The following is a 14099-nucleotide window of genomic DNA, read 5'->3' as shown; positions in this document are numbered from 1 at the left end:
CTTCCCTGGTTCTAGGGAGCAAAAGGGTCATCTTTTGGAATTGGTTGTGGGTGTTTTCTCCTGTAATTACAGCTTCTGTTTCCAGCCCCAGGTTGTTTCTGCCATTGCCATGGGCTGCTGCCCATGTGTCAATTCCCATCTCCCTCTGAAATCACCTAGTCCTAGCACCAGAGACCCAACTGGGCCTGAATCGCACTGAGGCTGAATGGGACCTTGCGGTCTCTGGCTCTCCTGTCCCTGACTGCCAGCATGCTGAGCTGTCCTGGGTCCACCAAGGTCTCAGCTGGATGGGATGAATGGGTCTCTTAGGCAGAGCAGGCACCCCTCCAGCTTCACATGAGACCCAGGAGCCTTTTCCTACATGCTGTCTGGCTCAGCAGTGATTCAGGTCCTTAGAGTATTTCAGGGGACTTCCCTGGGAACTAGCTACTGTAAGGGTCTAATTTGCTAGCAAAGGAGTTGAGGTCCAAACATTTTTTGACTTGGAACTTGGAACCCAATTACCCTCACATAATCTATAACATATAGTCATGCACCACCTAACGACATTTCCATCAACCATGGACTTTGTACACAGTGGTGGTCCCATAGATGATAATGGAGCTGAAACATTACTGTCGACTAGTGATGTTGTAGCTGTTGTAACATCATAGTGCAACACGTTACTCATGTGTTTGGAGAGATGCCGGTGGAAACAAACCTACTGTACTGCTAGTCATGCAAAAGTCTAGTGCATACAGTATGTACAGTACATAATACTTATGATGATAATAAATGTATACTTGGCATTTTAGAGTATACTCCTACTTATTAAAAAAAATAAAGCTGGCCGGGCACCATGGCTCACGTCTGTCATCCCAGCACTTTGGGAGGCTGAGGCAGGTGGATCACAAGGTCAGGAGTTCGAGACCAGCCTGGCCAATGTGGTGAAACCCCGTTCCTACTAAAAATACAAAAGTTAGCTGGGCGTGGTGGTGGGCACCTGTAGTCCCAGCTACTTGGGAGGCTGAGGCAGGAGAATCTCTTGAACTCGGGAGGCAGAGGTTGCAGTGAGCCAAGATCACGCCATTGCACTCCACCCTGGGTGACAGAGTGAGACTCCATCTCAAAAAAAAAAAAAAGCTAATTGTGCTAATTGTAGAGCAGCATCTGGCAGGCCCTTAGGAGGTATCCAGAAGGAGGCATTGTTATCATAGAAGATGACAGCTCCAGGTGTGTTACTGCTCCTGAAGACCTTCCAGTGGGACAAGATCGTGGAGGTGGAAGACAATGACATTGATGATCCTGACCCTGTGCAGGTCTAGACTAATGTGCGTTTGTGTCTTCGTTTTTAACAAAAAAGTTTTATGAGTTAAAAAAATTAGAAAAAATTATAGATTAAGGCTATAAAGAAAGAAAATATGTTTTGTACAGTTGTGCAATGTCTTTTAAGCTGTTATTACAACAGAGCCAAAAGTTTTAAAAATATAAAAGTTTGTAAAAATGTTACAGTAAGATAAGGTTAATTTATTATTGAAGAAAGAAAATTTGAAAAATAAATGGAGTGGACTAAGTTTACAAACTCTACAGTAGTGTACAGTAATGTCCTAGGCCTTCACATTCACTTACCACTCACTCACTCACCTACAGCAACTTCCAGTCCTGCAAACTCCATTCATGATAAGTGTCCTATAGAGGTGTACCATTTTAAAAAATCATTTATGCAGTATTTTTTTTTTTCTTTGACAGAGTCTCGCACTGTCACCTGGGCTGGAGTGCAATGGTGTGATCTCAGCTCACTGCAACCTCTGCCTCCTGGGTTCAAGGGATTCTCCTGCCTCAGCCTCCCAAGTAGCTGGAATTACAGGCACCCGCCACCACGCCCAGCTAGTTTTCTGTATTTTCAGTAGAGAGAGGATTTCACTATGTTGGCCAGGCTGGTCTCAAACTCCTAACCTCGTGATCCACCTGCCTCGGCCTCCCAAAGTGCTGGGATTACAGGTGTGAGCCATCGCACCCGGCCTTATGCAGTGTTTTTACTGTACCTTTTCTATGTTTACATATACAAATACATGCCATCAAGTTACAATTGCCTACAGTATTCAGCACAGTAACATGCTGTACAGGTTTGTAGCCTAGGAGCAATAGACTTTACCATAGAGCCCAGGTGTGTAATAGGCTATACCAGCGAGGTTTGTGTAAGTGCACTCTATGATGTTCGCACAATGATGAAATTGCCTAGTACTGCATTTCTCAGAATGTATCCCCATCATTAACTAACTCTACTTGTCTGTACTTTAAATGTTACAGCCTTAAGATGAGACACAGAAGTACTGTGCAATGGCTGGGCTCTGTTAGCAGCTCCACGGGCGTTGGCGGGCTAGCCTACAAGCCTCCTCTCCTTTGTATCTGCGGGGCAGGTCTGTTCATGGTCCGTTCTTTCAGGACTGAAACTATGGGCTTCCAGGAACCCAAAACCTAGAACAGAACACCCAGGTTCCACCATTCGAGCACCTCCCGCATCTCAGGCCTCCCTCAGGAAAAGCACTCAGGGAAGACCCATGCTCACAGCAATGGTGCCATGCAGATGGCACAAAGCTGCTTGCAAGAATGGAAATATATCCCTCCCCGTGTCTTCTTTGTGGGCCACTGCCCTAGCACACACACTGCTTTAGCACCACATCGCATGGATCTTTTATACATCTGTCTCCAGGCAGCCTTGGCAAGTTTTCCGGGACAGAGCGGCTCTTATGCTTCTTTGCACTCCAATTGCTTCGCATTTAACACTGTGCCAGATGCAGAGCAAGTCCTCAAAAAACATGGAATTACTGAACTTGCTTTCTACTTCCTTGCCTTGCGCCATGCTCTCCTCTCACACCCACCCCAAACATCGACCCAGTGAGAGCCCCCCAGCTCTTGCAGGGATAGAAATAAAGAAGTCCCAAAGCCCTTCTCACGTCTAGAACCCTGGAGCTGCATTCCCCGACTGGCCTTGAGGACTATGGGAAGGGCTCCTCTGAAGCCAAGGCTCTCAGGACCCACTGCTAGGGTCCTTTTCCTGGCTTCACGGGTAGAAGGGTGACTAAGAAGATGTCCTTGGGGCTCAGCCCCACCTGACTCCAGGGCACATTCTGTGAGTGTGGGCTGGGCTGCCTGCCCTCTGGGCTCACGTCCCCAGATAATTCTTTTATTTTTTTTCCAAATAGTTTGTGATATAATTCACATACCATACAATGCACCCAGTTAAAGTGTACAATTCAGTGATTTTTAGTATATTCAGAGTTGTGCAACCATCACCATAATCAATTTTATAACATTTTCATCCCCCACAAAGAAAAACCTGTTCAATCCTTAGCAGTTACTCTCAATTTTCCTCTAACTCTCGCCCCCAACCCTAGCAACCACTAATCTACCTTCTATCTCTATAGATTTCCTTATTCTGGGCATTTCATATAAATAAAATCATACAATATGTGGCCTTTGAAAAAATTTTCTTTTTTTGAGATGGAGTCTCACTCTATCACCCAGGCTAGAGTGCAGTGGTACGATCTCAGCTCACAGAAACCTCTGCCTCCCAGGTTCAAGTGATTCTCCCCTGTCAGCCTCCTGAGTAGCTGGGATTACAGGTGCACGCCACCATGCCTGGCTAATTTTTGTGTTTTTAGTAGAGACGGGGTTTCGCCATGTTGGCCAGGTTGGTCTCGAACTCCTGACCTCAGGTGATCTGCCCGCCTTGGCCTCCCAAACTGCTGGGATTACAGGCATGAGCCACCGCACCCAGCAATATGTGGCCTTTTGTAACTGGCTTCTTTTACTTGCGTAATGTTCTTTGGGTTCATGTATTTTGTAGTATGGCTCAATACTTCATTCCTTTTTATTGCTGAATAATACTGGGTTGGTGCAAAAGTAATTGCGTTTTTTGCCATTACTTTCAATTACTTTCGCACCAACCCAATATTATTCCATTGTATGGATATACCACAATTTAATTTTCTTATTAATTAGTTGATAGACATTTGGGTTATTTCAACATTTTGACTTTACAAATAATGCTGCTACGAACATTTGTGTACAAGTTTTTGCATGACATAGGTTTTTATTTCTCTTGGGGAAATACCTAGAAGTGTAATTACCAGGTCATATGGAGACTCTACCAGGTCATTCTTGTGGGTAAATGTCTAACTGCTTTGAAGCCAGATCCTTCTCCAGCATCCTTCATTGGCTTCCTGGAGCCCCTACCCCAAGCTATGGGTCTTCTCCTACCTACCCTCTCTGCCACTTTGTTCAAACATCTTCATGCCAGCTGATTCCTTCTTCTCCTTCTCCCTTTAGGTGACGTTTATTATTCACTCAACAAATATTGACTACCAACTGTGTGTCAAGCCCTGTTGTGTATGCTAAGGTTATAGCAGAGAACAAAACAGATGAAAATGCCTGGCCACAAGCAATAAATGCTGTAGAAGCACCCCTCCTTCCATCCATCCAGTCAGCCAGCTGTGGCTCTGCTTGAAGCCCACCACATGGCAGTGCTGTGCTTGCATCAGGGTGGAAGGTCTGCTATGACATGGTTCTCCCATCAATGAACTCAGCCCCAGTCCAGAGACAAACCAGTAAGCCCAGGATTACAACCAAGTAATCCAGGCATGCCTCCACTGAACTCCAGTCCTGCCTGAGGCTGTGGGGCATGGGAGAGTGGAGGGAAAGAATCAAATTCAGGTCAAGAGTGAAGCTGTTAGAGAAGGTTTCCAAGGGCAGGAGTGAGTTGAAGAAATGAAGGGTAAAGGCAAAAGGAATTAACAACGTAGAGGTATGAAATAGCATGACTCACCTTATGGCCTTATGCCAGCTGATTTATCCTTAGGGAAGCTCAATTTTTAAGAAAAAAATTTATTTTTGAATAGGTAATACATGCACACAATACAAAATTCTAAATCTTCAAAAGAGTAAACAATGAAAAACATGTCTTCCTGTCTATCTCATTTCCCCAGAAACTGTTTCCCTCCTCAAAGAGAGCCATTATTGTCACAGCCTTGTAATCCTTCTAGAAACAGTCTATGCATATACAAACATATACTCAATAGCATAGTCTCCGCTTTATGGAAACGTAGTCTGTGCTTCATGCTACTAATGGAAGCATATTATATCCTCTCTGCTTTACTTGGTTTTTCCTCTTACTATATCTGGGACATTGTAACATATCAATGGTGCATACATAGTATCAGTGCATTCTTTTTAGTAACTGCATAACTGCATAATATCCATTGTATGGATATGCCACATATTTATCAAGTCTGCTATTGACGGGTGTTTGCTTTGCTCTCAATTTTTTTCTGTTACAAGTAATGCTGCAATAAACATCTTTGAATCTATATAAAATCATACCAGAGTATATTTATAGACTAAATTTTTTGAAATGGACTTGAATGGGAGAAAACATTAACTTTTTGATAGACATTGCCAAAATATTCCTCAAACAAGTTGTTCCAATTTATACTCCTACGATTGACATGTGAGAGTGTGAAAGAATCCCCCAAATCCTCACCGATATAGTGTTATCAAACATTTTACTTTTTGCCAATCTGTTAGGTTAAAAATATTGTATCTCATTTCAATTTGCATTTCCTTCTCATGAGTCAAATTGGGCATTTCTGCCATTTTTCTACTGGGTTGTTGGTATATTTTCTACTGGTTTGTAGGAAATCTTGGTATGTTAAGGAATTTAGTACTCTATCTGTAATATGCATTGCGAATATTTTTTCCTCTTTATCATTTGATTTTTGACTCTGTTTCTAGGGATTTCTGCCATACAAATTTTTTAAAATTTTATAGTCAAATGTATCACCTTGTGTTCTGTGGCTCTATTTTTGTTCGCTGCTTAGAAAGGATTTTCTCTGAGATAATAATACTTTCCTATTTTCTTCTAATACTTTTATGGTTTTGTTTTCAAATATAAGCTTCTGATTTCCTTGGAATGGTTCTGAAATGGGAAAAGTTCCTTGTCCCCATTGCAGGGCATGCAATGGGGGTGTGGCTCACTTCTTCAGCGCCCTGCTGCTCAAACCTCTAGGGGAGCATACAGACCAGATGGGCAGGCTGTGGGGCTCCAACGCCACGACAGTGTCTAGGGGTAAATGTTTACAGCTGAAGCCCCAGGGGAAGTGTGTTATAGTGTGCACTTTTAGTTTAGCCGCCCATAGGTGGCCTGTGTTAGCTCAATTAGACCCCTGCCTTATCATAAGGACAGATGGCTTTCTGTATCCGGGGTTTCTTGCCTTGGTATACCGGAAGAATCGGATCACACGTGGACTTGGAGAATGAGTGCAAGGTTTTATGGAGTGGAAGTAGCTCTCTGCAGATGGGGGAGCCAGAAGGGAGATGGTTTTCCCCTGGAGTTAGGTGGCTCGGAGGCCCCGCCTCTCCTCCAACTGCCCCAGCCAAATTCCACGTGTTCTGCCAGCATGCCAGTGCCTGTCAGTGCTTTCTTCATGACGTCCAGCTGCCCATGTGTTCCTCCGCTGCTGTGCTCGTCTCGACATCCAGCTACTTGTGTGTCTGCCTGCTAGGGTCTCAGGGTTTTTATGGGCACAGGATAGGGGTGTGGCAGGCCAGGGTGGTCTTGGGAAATGCAACATTTGGGCAGAAAAACAAAAATGCCCTTCTTCACCTAGGTCCATGGGCACAGGCCCCAGTGTGGAGCCCTAGCCAGGGACCACGCCCTTCTCTACTCAGCACTTCTCTGCCTCCTTCCATATCATTTAAAGGGACCATGCCCTTCCCAGTGCTTCCTTCCATATCAGTTCCTTAAGGTGTGAGGTGGGATCCAATGGGAACTTCTCTTTCCAACAACTGCTCTTTAGCCAACTTAGCCAGAGTGCTAATCGTCTGCTCAAAGAGTTGGGGATATGGGAATACTTTTCCCTTCACATTCAAAGAGTAGTTAAGCTTAGGATAGGACTATCAATCAGAGGAAATGTGCCACTAGCCTGTTTAACACAGCACCTGGAAGAAAAGAGGAGCAAAGTTTCTTTTAGCTCACACCATGCCACTCAAGAGAAAGCTGGAACTTTCCCCCTGTGTGAAAGAATCAATCCAAGACTTGCTTTTCCTGGCTTCAGTCCCCTCATTTGCATAGATGTGGGTGACCCAGTGTTCTGTGTGTATCAGCCCTCTGCTTTGTACATAGTAATCCAATCCTGCACAAAGCAGTGGGTGAAACACATCTCAAGGTGGTGCCAAAAGTAAGTCTGATTCTTCAGGCTAAAGTACTCAGTGTTCTCCCTCCTTCCCTGCCTTTGCCTAAACTGGAAATTATGTCTTCACTCACCTCAGCTCATGCAACAAGACCAGAGAGAGCCTCATGACAGGCAGCAGGTCCTTTTGACCTCGCAGTCTTCTAGTTAGCAATTCTGACTATTTTGATGTATTTATTTATTTGTATTTTCCTCCTCCCAAAAGAAAGAACTTAGCCAGTTTTTAACTTTCCTCTGAAACCCTTCTTCCCATTTTCTAGGTTTTCTGTTATTTAGAATTAAATATCTCCTTGTTTCTACACACAGATGAGGGGTGTTTATTTAACCATCAATATTGTCAATACTTTTATATTTATCAAAATATTTAATAGTTTCTTTATGCAGCTTTTCTTCTTTCAATTGTTTTTTCTAGGTTTTTCTTCTTTCTTACATCCTTTAGTAGTTCTTTCATCCAGAGTGTGTAATCAGTGAGTACTTTTAGTTGTGTGTGTCTGGAAATCTTTATTTCATCCTGGCATGTGTATAATAGTTTAGCTCGGTATAGAAGTCTAGGTCAACAGTTATTTTCTCTTCATTCCTTGAAGATATGTTCTCCCTGTCTTCTAATACCTATTTCTACCCATGAATAGTTTGCTGTTGGCCTAACATTGTTTTTGGTATTTGGTTTCAGAAACCCATCTTTTTCTTTTTTGGTAGTTTTTAAGCCTTTCATTTATCCCTAATGTCTTACAATTTTAAAATTCTAATTTTGCTTTGAGACTATGAGGTTAGCTGTTCTTGAAGTCCTATTGTAACTTTCTATTTTTTGAAAGGATAACAAGTTTATAACTTTTTAAAGCTCAACTGATTTGTTACCAATTGAAAAACAAATTCATTGAGTGGATGGTATTAGTATCAAAGTTTTGCTTTGTTATGTTTTCAAAACCATAAGTCTAAATAGATTTAATAGAAGTGCCTATAAATCAGGACTTCTGCTGAGTAATGTCAGATAACCATTGTCTTACTGTATATGAAACATGACATTAAAATAACAAAAATTTCACAGATAACATTTCACATGTAACAAATCATTTTTGTTATTTCATCATAATCCTTTACAGGTATGTTTAATTAAAACCAATCTTCAAAGGAAAATAATCTTAATTTTCAAAGCAAATAATAATATGAGTTCTTGCAAGACAAAAGTTTAGAGTTGCATTTATTTGGTTTCGTTTTGCTTAGCTTTGATGACTTAAGAGTCTCCTCCCTTTTTTAAAAAAACTGGTATACTCTCTTCATGCAATCAAAATATTTCAATTCAAAAAAATTTAACTTAATATCCATCTTTTCAGAAACTTATTATATCTTAATATGAGATTCTTCTGTTTGTGTATGTGTATGAGTGTTTGTACATTTAAACCTGCATCCTCAAATAAGTTTCAACTCAAATAAGTTTCAATTCAAGTTTCATCCTCAAATAAGTTAAACAACTCTTGGTGCTCCTGTGGGCCCTCCATACCCTGCATTTAAAGTCTCTACTATATTAAAAATAAGAAAACTCTTTGTCCACTGGGCTCCTAATAGAGCTGCCAGTAATTAAAAGTTTTCTGGACATCTAGTTGATTATACTCATAGCTACACAAGCTTTGCATTTTCTAGATAAGAAGACAGTATAAATGACTTGCCCCACTCACAAACCAGTTAGCAGAGGTCCAAGAACAGATGCCAGTCCTCTGGCTCTTCAGCTCTGCTATCTTTCTCCTACTTTAAAAGTGTGGTTAATAATAATAGGAGGAACATAGAAGCAGCAGCCAATGACTGATCTGCATATACGGCTTTACAGAAAGCACTTCACATACAGACAACATCTTCCGCTATAATTGCTTCATTGACCATCTCTTAGAACTTGCCGATCAATCTTCCAAACTGCCACCTCTGTCCCTCAACAGATAATGTGAGAATATAGATATTATCTGACAAAAATCTGGTTGTGGAGGACAGTGGCTACTGAACAGGCAAATCACCATGGCTAAACAGAGTCCTGAGGAAGGGCCTGAGGAGTGGGAGTGGATGGCCACTAGCTGTTTGGACATGATCATCACTGTCATCACAGAACTCCCAAGGGCACAGCACATAGGGAGGTGAGGTCCTCTGCTTTGGGGAACTCTGATCTGGAAGATGATAGATAGAAAGTGAAAGCTCTGCCAACAGTGCTTAAAGTGGCCCTCAAATATATCTGTGTGTGGATCTACACATATGCGAAGGTATTATGATTTAATGAGACTGGTTTTTAAATGTGTACATCTCTTTGAATACTGTTCTTCCACAGAGGAGATGCCCTATACCTGCCTTTTTGCTTGTGGGTATAGTTGGAAGTAGGGAAACCCTTTGGAAAAGTGGGATGGTAGAAAAGGAGCAGTACTGACTTTGCAGTTAAGTGGACCCAAGTTTGAATCCTAACTCCACAAACTACCGGCTTTGTGCTTGTATGAGTGTTACTTAGCCTCTTCCTAGTAAAAGGAAAGAAAATGGGGCCAACTTCTATCTCACCCATGTCCAAGATACATCTTGTCCAACACAGAAGGAAAAATTGACCTATGGGCATCAGAGAAAGCTAATCTTGACTGTGGGAAATCAGTTTATACTTGTTTTGAAGCTTAGTATTTTCCCAAACCCATTGCTTTTCTTGAAAAAATAACTGATGGAGTAAAGCGGGAATGGATGGATGAAGTAAGCAGATATTTTGACCCAGAAATGGTAGCAATACAATATAGGGAAACTAGGAAGGAAAAGCCAGACTGGTGCATCTCAGGTGAGGACCAACTGTGCTTCAGTCTTCTCTTCCAAGAAAAATCTTCCAGCCAGAGAGAGCTGAACAGACTGATGAAGGAGAAGGTGAAGCCAAGACTATAGAAATGACAGTGAGAAAGCAAAGTAATGCAAGTAATGATGCAAATACCATCCGCCTGGGGAAGGAAAGACCCAGGAAGGTGTCCTGAGTTCAGCTTCTGCAAGGAAGCCCAGTGCTAAGCTCTTGACATGTGGCTTAAAATTCAATGGAGTAAATACTGTACTAGGCAAAGTCTGCCACCAACCCCGAGAATATGTTTTAGAATTGTACAGGTATAGACTCAAATCTTGGCTGCACTGATGATTAGGAGGGTGACTTTAGGCAGGTAACTTAATGTCTCTAATTTTATATATTGTGAATAGTAATATATAGACATAAAATCATATCAATTAAATTACATGGTATCTATAAAGTTCTTGCTATAAGGTTGGCATTCAGTAAGTAATAGCTTTTATAACAAACATTAATTTCATAAAACACAGACTTAATGTGGGCAAAAGATAACTTTATTTTTCCTGTTTCCGGCCTTATTTTTCATCTTGAGCCTTCTCAAACCATTGTGGAAAACTCAAATTAGCTATTTTCAGGTAAACCCAGTCAGATCCAGCAACTTCCTGGGCATCTGGTTTTAGAACTGAGTTACAGTTCAGATTTTCTTCACCCTCTTTCCTTGTATCTCTGAGGTTGACACTGATGTCCAGCTGAATTCCCACTTGCCCACACAGTGTTGAGGGCTGGGTGAGGGCGTGGGGAGAGGGCACCCCCTTCTTGGTGCTCTGCTGGCCTGCTGCTTCTGGCACACCATCACCCTGCCTGAGACCTGCAGGTCTCCATGGCGTCCTCCCAGGCTTCCTGTAGTCCTGACCGTGAGCTGTGCCTTCCCCACATAGGGTCCCTTCATCCTGGCCTCCAGGCCTCACAGGCTTGCTGTCTCCCAGGTATCTTCTGTGTGTCCTCACTCAGGAGACTTGGGTGTTTTCTGATGGCTGACACACCCTTTTAGGGATGTGGAAAACTCAGGATAGCCTCTGGCCCCATGTGTGGTGCTATCATTTCTACCCACTGCCGACACAACAATGGATCAGATGTAGACTCCCTGGAGTTTATCCTCACATTTAAAGGTACTCCCCAGACACGCCCGCCTCTGTGAGTTGGCTGCTGTCAGAGGATGTACGCATTCCACGTTGCATCTAACTCCCTTACTCCCTCTTCAACTCTCCTCTCTCCACTCAGCCTGAAGGCTTTATCTGTTAGCCCAGAAGCCACGGAGGATGTGGATGGAGAGCAGGCAGGTAGAAATGGGCACTGCCTGCTCACATCTTCTTTCAGATTTTTCTTTTGTCTATGCCTGGCTAATGCCTTCTGCAGCCTAGGAGTTTGGTGTCTTGTTCTCTGTTTCTGTACTGTTTGGATTATGGAAAGCTGTATTTGTTCACTAGAGTGACATAACAAAGTGCCACAAACTGGATGGCTTAAACAACAGAAATTTATTGTCTCATAGTTCTTGAGGTTTGAGGTCTGAGATCAAGGTGTTGATTGTGTTGATTCTTTTTCAAGGCTGTGCAGAGAATCTGAGCACACCTCTCTCCTAGCTCCTGGTGGTTTGCTGTCCTCACCCTGGTCTCAACCTTCAGTGAAGACATGGCGTGCTTCTCCCTGTGTGTGTTTCTGTCTCTGTGTCCAAATCTCCCCTTTCGTAAAGACACCAGTCATATTGGCTTAGTGCCTACCTTAACAACTGCATTCAGACTTAACTAATTCCATGTGCAAATAAGGTCACCGTGATGGTTAATTTTGTGTGTCAACTTGGCTAGGCCGTGGTACTCAGATATGTGGTCAAACATTATTCAGGATGTTTCTGTGAGGTTGATTTTTACAAGAAATTAATATTTAAGCCAGTGGTCTTTAAAGCAGATTTGCCTCTATAATGTGCATGGGTCTTATTCAATCAGTTGAAGGCCTCAATAAAACAAATATTGACCTTCCCTGAGCAAGAAGGAATTCTGCCAGCAGACTGCCTTTGGACCCAAATGGCAACACTGGCCTCTTTCTTGGGTCTCCAGCCTGTTGGCATGCCCTGCAGACTGTGAACTTGCTGAACCTCCATAATCATATGAAACAAATCCTTAAAATAAATCTCTCTGTCTGTCTATCTATCTATCTATCTATCTATCTATCTATCTATCTATCTATCTATCATCTATCTTCCCATTGGTTCTCTTTTTCTGGAGGACCCTAAAACAGACACATTCTGAGGTTTAGAACTCCAACATAACTTTTGCGGGGACACAATTCACTGTATAGCAGACACTATTCAGCGTCCAAATGAATGAGGTGCATGAGGATGGGGGGCATGTCCATTGATACAATACAATTACCCAAAGTCGGGGATTGCCACCACTACCAACAAGCACCATTGTACAATCCCTCTGACAATGCATGAGGGCTCTGTACATTGCTCCACAGTTTTGATATGACTTCTCAAGTCTCTTAATCTGTAGGTTTCCCCTCTACTCTTTTTCCTTTGTAAATTATGTGTTGTGAAACTATTTCCACAGTCTGTATTTTAATAAGTATGTTCTCATGTATTGTTTAAAATGTTTCTATTTTCCCTGTCTTTCCTGTTAACTATCCCATCCCAAGCAACTCACCCCACCCCCGACTCTCCAGCCATAGCGGCCTCTGTCTCCTCAAGGACACCAAGCCGTGCAGGCCCAGGGATTTTGCCACACGGTTCCCTCTGTCTGGAACATCCTTCCCTCAACTTCTCCCAGCTGGCTCCTTTTCAACTCACAGATCCTGCTTGAGAGGGACCTCCCCTGACCCCACTCCTGATCATCCTCCCTCTGAGTACCTCCTTCCCTTGATTCATGATTTTATTGATTTATTTATTGAGACAGGATCTCTCTCTGTCACCCAGACCTGGAATGCTTTGGTGCAGTCATACCTCACTCACTGCAACCTCGAATTCCTGGGCTCAAGCAATCCTTCCACCTCAGCCTCTCAAGTAGCTGGGACTACAGGCACATGCCACCATGCCCAGCTAAATGTTTAGCAATTTTATGTAGAGACAGGGTCTCACTGTGTTGCTCAGGCTGGTTGCTAACTCCTGGGCTCAAGCGATTCTCCTGCCTTGGCTTCCCAAAGCACTGGGATAACAGGTGTGAGCCACCGGGCTAGGCCTATTCATGATTTTTACCACATGTTTTTACTATGTATTTCTTCAAGAAGTTATTTGTTTACAGCCCCTCAGATTGTGAGCTCTGTGAAGGCAGGGACCATGTGTCTTTGTGCATGACTGAGCCCAGTGCAAGCCATAGTGCCATTAACTTGTTAAATAAATGAATGAATCAACGAAGGCATGTTGGCTCTGAACTCAAACTGGTGGCAGAGATTCTGCCTAGCAACCCAGTTCCTAAATCCCAGATGGAGGCTATTACAGAGAAGACAATAATAAACGAAACACCAGTTGTAAGCACATGAATCAATTAAAGCCCTGTTTACATTTTTTTTGTCAAACATAATCAGTTAGCATTTGAATTAAGGTCAGACTCATTGTTTATAGCCTCTATTGCTTCTCAAAAATGGATATGAATTCCATGTGCTTAAAAGGCTTGATATCCAGGTTAAATTGCTTGCTATCTGGGCAATGGGGCTTACCTTTCCTCATCCAGATGTGAAGAGTCAGAAGGTACCACTTGCTCTCATTTTTACTCTGCAGAACCTGAGGCTTAGGTGGTCTGGAGGAGGTGGTCTGGAGTCTTGTCCAATCATAGGGTAGGCAGTTGCAGAGCAGGAAGCATGTGGACTTTGGCATTGGACTTGGCCTTGAGCCCTGCTCCTCCAAGCACTTGCTTTGTGACTCTGGGCAGGTTACTTAAGCTCCCTGATCCTGCTTCATCATCTGAAAAGTGGGGACAAGAGTGCCTCTCCATTGCAGAACAGATTGTAACAATCAAAGAGGATCATCTGGGTGAAGTAGTGAGTCCTGGCACATGGTGGGTGCTCAAAACAGCATTCTCGCATTCCACAAAAAGTTA

The sequence above is a fragment of the Piliocolobus tephrosceles genome, chromosome 8 (assembly GCF_002776525.5).
Source record: "Piliocolobus tephrosceles isolate RC106 chromosome 8, ASM277652v3, whole genome shotgun sequence".
Taxonomy (NCBI): Eukaryota; Metazoa; Chordata; class Mammalia; order Primates; family Cercopithecidae; genus Piliocolobus; species Piliocolobus tephrosceles.
Note: the sequence above shows the minus strand (reverse complement) of the source record.